Source organism: Lagenorhynchus albirostris, chromosome 7 (genome assembly GCF_949774975.1).
Source record: "Lagenorhynchus albirostris chromosome 7, mLagAlb1.1, whole genome shotgun sequence".
Lineage (NCBI taxonomy): Eukaryota > Metazoa > Chordata > Mammalia > Artiodactyla > Delphinidae > Lagenorhynchus > Lagenorhynchus albirostris.
Window position 1 is genome coordinate 56866408 of NC_083101.1, and position 8555 is coordinate 56874962.

At 42.9% G+C, this 8555-nt stretch overlaps 1 pseudogene; it reads right to left on the bottom strand.

The window, feature by feature from the left end:
• Window positions 1-2260: 2260 nt before the first annotated feature.
• LOC132523091 (ubiquitin-conjugating enzyme E2 D2-like) lies at window positions 2261-2779 on the bottom strand (annotated as a pseudogene).
• Window positions 2780-8555: the final 5776 nt, after the last annotated feature.

The window sequence follows — 8555 nt, forward strand, 5'->3', positions numbered from 1 at the left end:
TCTTAGCTGTGCGTACAACTATGTGCTGAATTTTGTCAGTCCTCCTAGCGAATCATTGAACCTGGGGTGTGGTCTTGGGGCCCTCTATACAGGAATGTACTGGAATGGTACAGTTGTGCAGCTTTAAAGAAAACTGTAAAACTATGCATGGAAAAGGGAACTCTGCTCATTGAGCATAGTTTAAGTTGTGATGTTTGCTCTAAAAATGCCTCCCGAAATATGCCTTGTTGCATTTTCATTGACTCATGGCATTTTCATTGACTTATGGCTAGCAGTGTAGTCTGGTACTTGGCAGCAGGAAAGTTAGATGATCAAATCTCAGCTCAGAGGGGCCAAACAGGGCATAAGATTGCACAAGACCCATGCCCTCTGTTTGTGACCCATGTGAATGCCTATGGAAAAGGACTCTTGGAGGATGAACATCGATGGAAGCAAGCTGATTTGACCTGAGCTTCCCAGGTAAGGACCATAGCCACCTGAATATACTATTGCACAGGGCAGCAATCCATCTACAAGTCAGAACCGGGCCTAAAAATAAGCTCCAGTGATTCCAGCACCTGAGACAAAGGAAACCTGGCACACATACCCAAACTGCCAACTACGCAGTCAAGTAGCAAAGGGAATTTGGGTTCACATAGTCTGGGGCACTGGACCTGGCTGGTCTTGGCACGAGGACTGTGTAATTAACTCATTCACTCTTTTCCTCCCAAGTCTACCTCCTGGGATACTGGGATACTGGAATTTGTGTGTATCAAAGAAGAGCCAGGAGGTGGGAGATTCTAACTCCATGTCCTTTTGCTGCCCAGCTAAGCTTGCTAGATTTGGGCGGTCATGGATAATGATGATAATGATCATGGTTGTGAGATGACAACTCTAAAGTGCTTCTGGTGTTGCCCACATATCAGAGGACTGTAGATGTTCTAGGTGGTATAAGGAAGAAACTACTGAGCCACCTAGGAACAAGTCTGGGCATATGGTGTGAATAAGACATGGGGACAACTGGCGAAAGGGTGACATGATTGCTGTGGGGACTGATGCCAAGCACTTGGGTGTGGTAGCTAGCACAGGACAACCTTAACTGCTGGGGAGGGATGGGACTGGGGCCATTCATCTCTTTCAGCTCTGATCTGCAGAGCATCTGGCTAGTTTGTTTGTTTGTTTGTTTGTTTATGTAATGACTGTAGTAATCAGCTTATTACACAGATTAATCATTCTTGAATGTACAAGCTCCAGAGGAGCAATTGGGTCTTTAAATATACACAAGTATTTCCATTGAATGAATTTTCACCCTTACATCCAGATAGACCTAAGCAGTTAAAAACATAAGAAAAATAAGAGCTATTAGCTATGTATTAACTGAGAAACCACACACAAACCAAAGAATATGGAAGAGAGAAAGAGGGGCTGAAGGACGAAGGTTGAAGGGTGGGGAGATGTAAAAGAGTTGGAAACAAAGCCCATCACACTTTACTAATAGCTCCAATCCATTTAAATGTTGACCAGTTAAACTTAGACCTTAAAATACAGGATGTAGGTAGAGTTTAATCTGATTGGTCATAACTTTCACCTAAGTCGTTAAGTCCTTCAGAATAAAATGAATACAGAAACAGCTTCATGTTCTTCACCTTGCTTTTCATAACTGTTTTGAGTTTAATGGGATTTCACTTAAAAAACAATCTCCTACAGGTCAGTGGAGCTTTCCTTCCCCATCCAAGCACACACCATACCCATCACCCCTCACTCTGCCGTTATCCAAATTTAAGTCAATAAGGAAAGCTTTTAGTCTCACACCTAGGTTATGCCTGGAGAACTGGCTTGTCACACACACACTTCTCTGCTAGGAGGCAATGTTGGTACCGAAGTACAGTATTTCTAGTTTGTTGTTCCAAGTATGTACAACACGCAACACTGCTGTATCAGGTAAACGTGCACAGGGGAAGGTGAGGCCTGGGCTCATAGAAAGCAGTCAAGTGGAAATCAAAAGGACTTTCTTTCAGAGTTCCCCTATCTTTATTTGCAGAGGTTATCCAATAATTTCTTTAATTACATCGCATACTTCTGAGTCCCTTCCCGAGCTTTTTTGCGGTACGCGGGCCCCTCACTGCTGTGGCCTCTCCCGTTGCGGAGCACAGGCTCCGGGCGCGCAGGCCCAGCGGCCATGGCTCACAGGACCAGCCGCTCCGCGGCATGTACGGGACACGAACCCGTGTCCCCTGTATCGGCAGGCGGACGCTCAACCACTGCGCCACCAGGGAAGCCTCTGAGCTATTCTGTTGTACTTTTCTCTATCTGTTCTGTAGATCCGAGCAATCTCAGGCACTAAAGGATCATCCGGATTGGGATCACACAACAGAGAACAGATGGACAAAAGTACTCCTGAAACAGTGCTGGAGACCACTTTGACCGTAGAATATCAAGACAAATGCTGCCATTACTGTTAATATTTGGATGATAAAGTCTTGTTGTAAATGCAACCTTAGGTGGTTTGAAGGGGTAATCTGTTGGGAAATGAATTGTCAAGAAAAATATTCCACCCTGATAGGGACTGTCATTTGGCCTCATTATTGTAGCTTGCCAATGGAACATATCATCTCCAACGGGACCTGCTGAACACGGTGCTGGTGAGGGTCCCGCGCCAGGTCGTTCAATTCCTTGTGGATTCTCTTCAGAGCCATCGCGGGAGGCGGGTGGAGGCGGCCCCCCGGGGCGGGAACAGGGGCAGGGGAGGGACGGGGAAGCGGAGAGGGCGCGCGAGGCCGCCTCGGTGATCGCGGGTCGGCAGGAGAAGATGGGGAGTTCCGGAGCGCGGCTTCGGCGGGACGGACTTGGGGCCGTGGCCCACTCAGCTCCCGAGCCTGCCGCAGAGGTCACCGCATCGCACCCGGCGGCGGCCCCTTTATGCGCCGCCGCCGCCGCCGCGGTAGCTGCCTCTTCCGTCTAGTCTCAGCGCCGCCTCCTCAGCCACCGCGGATCCCTCCGCCAGGGAGCAAGAGCCCAGACCTCGGGCTCGGCCGGCGCCTCTGGGTCGGACGGTCGAAGGGACTGCTTGCTGCAGGGGGACCGAGGGACGCGCGGGCGGGCGGCCTGGCTAGTTTTTAAGGCAGACTGTCACCTCCAACTTGACCATTGGCCGATAGGGAATCTTAATCTAAGACCTCTCAGAAACTTTCCAGCAGCTGCTGACTGCAGGAGTTAACAGCTGCCATGCCAGACAGTAGAACAAGATCAACTTTCTCGAACCCGATCCGATTTCTTTTTACCTATTCACAGACTATAGCAATTGCTCTAAGTTTAATCGATTGTTGTATCTCTGTTCCCTAGGACAAATTAAAAGGATTTGTATAACTAGGATATCTGATGTGGTGGCCTATGTTTCTAAAGAGAGTTCTTGACTGGTGATGTGAAAGGTTAGGGGGTGAAGTTGTAGGGAAACTGCTCTGTGCAGTTGTCCTTGCAAATATCCGTATAGGCCGCATGGACAAGGCTTCACCTCAGGAGACCTAAGTCTTGGTAAAATGCCCCATAATCCTCTCAGAACATGAGAGAATGGGAGGCTTGGGAGGAGCTGCTACAAGGCCATTTCTCACCCTCCTTTTTATCTTTCCTCGAGGCTGTTATGAGAAAATTTCTTACTGCCTCCCAGGTTCTGGTAAGATATAAGGGTTCTGCCTTGAAACTCCTCTCTCCCCCACACTTTAGGGTACAGCTGCATGCCATAAAATTGCTTAGCAGGAAATACTCAAACTGCTTAGTATAAAACTGGTTCCTGGGACTTCCCTGGTGGTCCAGTGGCTAAGACTCCATGCTCCCAATGCAGGGGGCCCGGGTTTGATCCCTGGTCAGGGAACTAGATCCCACATGCCACAACTAAGAGTTTGCTTGTCACAACTCAAAAGATCCCACATGCTGCAACAAAGATCCCGCGTGCTGGAACTAAGACCCAATGTGGCCAAATAAATAAATAAATGTTAATAAATAAATAAATAAAACTGGTTCCTCAGAACCAGAGCTCCTTATCACCCGTGTTGCCTTGTTATCTGACCCCTTTTGCTTTAGTGCTGTCTTGTGGGGCAGAGGACACAGGGAGCTGGCACCTTTGCGGATCTTGCTATTGCTGTCTATGGAAATAATAAACTGCCTGACTACAAAGGACTAGTTATTTCTTTAGCAGCTGAATGTCTCAGCCTTGCATGAGGGCAAGGACAAATGCTCTGCACCCACCCTTGGCCCGTAAGTATGGATTTCTTTCTTCTCCCGACTCAGTTTAAATACTAGTTAAATTTGAGTATGTTAGACAAGTGATCAGGACTAGTTTTTGGTTTTATTGTTACAAAAATTTTTGTGTTTGGAAGTAAGGCATGTTCATGATGCCTTTGTAACAGGTGAATTCTGGGCTTGAACTGTTGAGCCTAGAACCACTGGTTCCTGTCTGGAGAGTAATCTGGGACCCCTTAGTGTTTTATTTTTCTGTTTTGGTGGTATGTGTGAAATTGTTGTTGTTTTTTTATCTCTTTTTTTTGTTGTTTATTTGTTTTTTAATTCATTAATAAGTGAACAGCCTTTGGAGGGGAGGAGGACAGATTGAGTCCATATTGTACTTCCTAGATCTAGTTTAGAAAACATACTCCCCACCTGGTACTCTTAGGAATTGCAAATACCTCATTTAATAACATACTTCTTTAAAAAATTTGCCTTTTCTCTTCCACCCATGAATAGGTCTGGTATTTGATGAAACTCGTGAAAGTGGGTGAACCTAACTTGCCCCTCTTCTCTAGGATGCAGTGAATGCATATGTGACTGTGACTTTTCAGGTAATTTGTCATTTCCTTATTTCTTTGAAGTTAACTTCTAACTCCTTTTATTGATAATGAAGAAAAATATTGCACTTTTTGAAATACACCAATTGAATTGAATGCATAATTTAAATAGTTTTTCCTTGTCAAAAAAAAGTAGACGTAGCAACCAATCTGTGTTTCCCATGTATACTTATATTATCATTATCTCCAATTTATAGAGAAGGAAACCGAGGCTTACAGAAGCTCTGTGTGATCACATTTCCACAATTCACAGTGAGTAGAACTGAGACTTGAACTCAGGTCTGTCTGACGTCAAGTCATTCCCTTAACCACTCTGCTCTACTACAGGAAATTACAAATGAACCTCAAAGGAGCTCATAATTTGACAGGGCATTTGAGGGAGGCCCAAGTAAGACATAATTATGAGGCAGGGCCTCCATTTGATTTATGTTGGCAGTTATGACCTAGGGCAGGCTTATAGTAGGGGTTCAAAAACTATGTGTTGAAAATAAATGATAGACATTAGTACCAGTATTCTGAGGAGCTGGTACATTCACCTCTGAGTGGACGTATCATAATGTAGGGGCAGGAGGGAAACCCAGAACAGAAGCTCAGTAGAAGCAGGACACCAAGGTCAAATGGAGAAATCCTAGAAATAATCTCCTGCAGATGTGTTGACACAGGTTTTAAATCTCCCTGTGCAGATTTAAATGTCTTTCTTTCCTCTCTTTTAAAAACATTTTTTAGGTCTGAGAACTTAAGATCAGCCTTCAGGCAGCCCATTCCAGTCCTCTTGAGTGCCTACCATTTCTCTCCCTCCAGCCTCTACGTCTGTGTTGATGCTCTACTGAATGTCTGTTTCCTGCCTTTCAATCTCTTACAATTCTTCTATCCTACAATGCACATACATAAAGTTTCTATTTCTTAAAACTGCAATAAATCACTTTCAAAAATAAAAATAGTAACAGATACTACCTCTCCCACCTGCTATTTTTAGAGGCAAACAGACCAGGGTTCAACCCTAGATTTTGCTGCTTCCTAACTGGAAACTTGCCTTGGTTACTTATTCTCCTCAAGGCTCAGTTACCTCTCCTGAAAAGTGGGAATTTTTTTTTTTTAACGTCTAACAGGGTAAAAAGTGATATGAAATTAAATCATGCATGTCGGGACTTCCCTGGAGGTCAAGTGGTTAAGACTATGCACTTCCACTGCAGGGGGCATGGCACAGGCTCGATCCCTGGTCGGGGAACTAATATCCCACATGCCAGGGATGCTGCCAAAAAAAATTATGCATGTTAACCATCTAGCTCAATACCTGCCATATAATTTGCCCTCAATATATGTTATTTTCATCCCTTTTCACTACTTATCCCAGAATGAGATAATCCTTTCCTTTACATCTGGTAAAACTTCACTTCATGGGCATGTCTCACTTTCTACCTGTACTGTGTGTTTTTTTTTTTTAATTTATTTATTTTAAATTTACTTTTATTTTCGGCTGCGTTGGGTCTTCGTTGCTGCGCGTGGGCTTTCTCTAGTTGCTGCAAGCGGGGGCTACTCTTTGTTGCGGTATGCAGGCTTCTCATTGTGGTGGCTTCTCTTGTTGTGGAACACGGGCTCTAGACACGTGGGCTTCATTAGTTGCAGCATGCAGGCTCAGTAGTTGTGGCTCAAGGGCTCTAGAGCGCAGGCTCAGTAGTTGCTCTGCGGCATGTGGGATCTTCCTGGACCAGGACTTGAACCCATGTCCCCTACATTGGCAGGCAGATTCTTAACCACTGTGCCACCAGGGAAGCCCATGTACTGTGGTTTTTTTGTAGTTGTCTTATTTTCCCTGTAAGACTACAGTGTCCTTAAGGGGAGAGGATTGCTTAGAATGCAAGATCCAGTCCCTGCTCCCCTACATCCAACTCCCTCAGCCCCCATTTACACAGAGTTCTTTGTACACAGTATGTTCTTGTTAAAGACTTGTTAAAATATGATTAAAATAAAAGTAGAGAGGAAAGAAAAAATGAAGAGATAAAATAACAGACTGTTGCATTAAAAAATTTATTGAAGTCATCAAAATGATTCAGAAAGATTTCCAGCTAATATTTACCTTTCATGTACGCTTCTCCCCCAAATTGTAGTACTAACTTATAGCATGTAACTTTTTTTTCTTTAAAAGGTAATAAATAGTGGGAATTCCCTGGTGGTCCAATGGTTAAGACTCTGCGCTTCCACTGCAGGGGGCATGGGTTCCATCCCTGGTCTGGGAACTAAGACCCCACAAGCCGTGGAGCGTGGCCAGAAAAACCCCAAAAGTAATAAATATTGTAAAAGTGGATCTAGCTGTTTGGGTTTTAGTGATTGGTATTTGTTCATTCCTTTTACTTGCCTCTTCTAATTCTGGCAAAAAGGTTCCCAAATACCTCAACTACCAATATAACTGAACTGTCACTCACAAAAAGGAAATCAGAAGGAGGTATCAACTGGCTAAGCTCCAGGATTGTAGAAAAACCCTAATAATTAGTGACCCAAAAAATACTGTCTAAAATCTGCCATCTAGTGTGGACTTTGTAAAATTACATATTACTGGACACATTAATGCTGTGATTACTACTAGGGCTTCCCTCAGTGGACACTAGGTTTGAAAATTTTAATTATCAAACAAAATGATCAAAAGTAGCATTAAATTTGATTTCCCATTTAGTTTTAACCATAGATATATAGAGAGGTAGAGAGATAGATAAATGCTAAATAGATATAAATAGATTGATATGCAAAATAGAGCTTTTGCTCAGCATAGTAAGGTGGTATTGGAAACCTTTAAATATAAAAACTATCTAATAATGAATTTATATAATTGGTAATCAAAACAAAGAAACATATCCCCCTTGTTTATCCTTATTATTGGTAAATGTCATTCCTGACAGGAGAGGGTGAGTAGGAAAGTATCATTTGTTGGACACAATCTCCGTGCCAGGTTCTTAACCTACTTTTTTTTTAAATATTTATTTATTTATATTTTTTGGCTGCATCAGGTCTTAGTTGCGGCATGTGGGCTTCTCTCTAGCTGTGGTGCGTGGGCTTAGTTGCCCTGGCACGTGGGATCTTAGTTCCCTGACCAGGGATCGAACCTGCGTCCCCTGCATTGGAAGGCGGGTTCTTAACCACTAGACCACTGGACCCTCTTAACCTACTTTAATCTAATTTAAATCTTATCTTTTGGTCTTTAAGTTAAAATATTACAAACCTCATTTTACGTATAAAAAAATTAAGACCTAAAAGGTGAAGAAGTTGGCTTTCTATCACAGCTGGTTAGTAAAATCACCAGGATTTGTACCCATGTCTGGAAACTCCAAAGCTCATGCTCTTTCATCTCCATACTGCCTTTTATACTTTGTGAGATGCTGGAAATAGTGTACCAACTTACACTATGTAGCAATAATCCCCTCTTTTTTTTTGTTTTCAGTCTTGCTAGAGATTTATCAATGTTTTTTATCCTTTCAAAGAACCACCACCTTTTAGTTTCATTAATTTTCTGTATTGTTTTTTATTTTCAATTTTATCTCTGCTGTTATCATTTCTTCTGACTGCTTTGGGTTTATTTTGTTCTTTTTCTAGTTTCTTTAAGTTTCTTAAGTCTTAGATTATTGATATGAAACCTTTCTTCCTTTCTGATATAGGTATTTAATGCTATAAAATCGCCCCTAAACACCACTTTATCTGAATTCTACCAATTTTGTAATATATTTTCATTTTCGTTCAGTTTAAAAT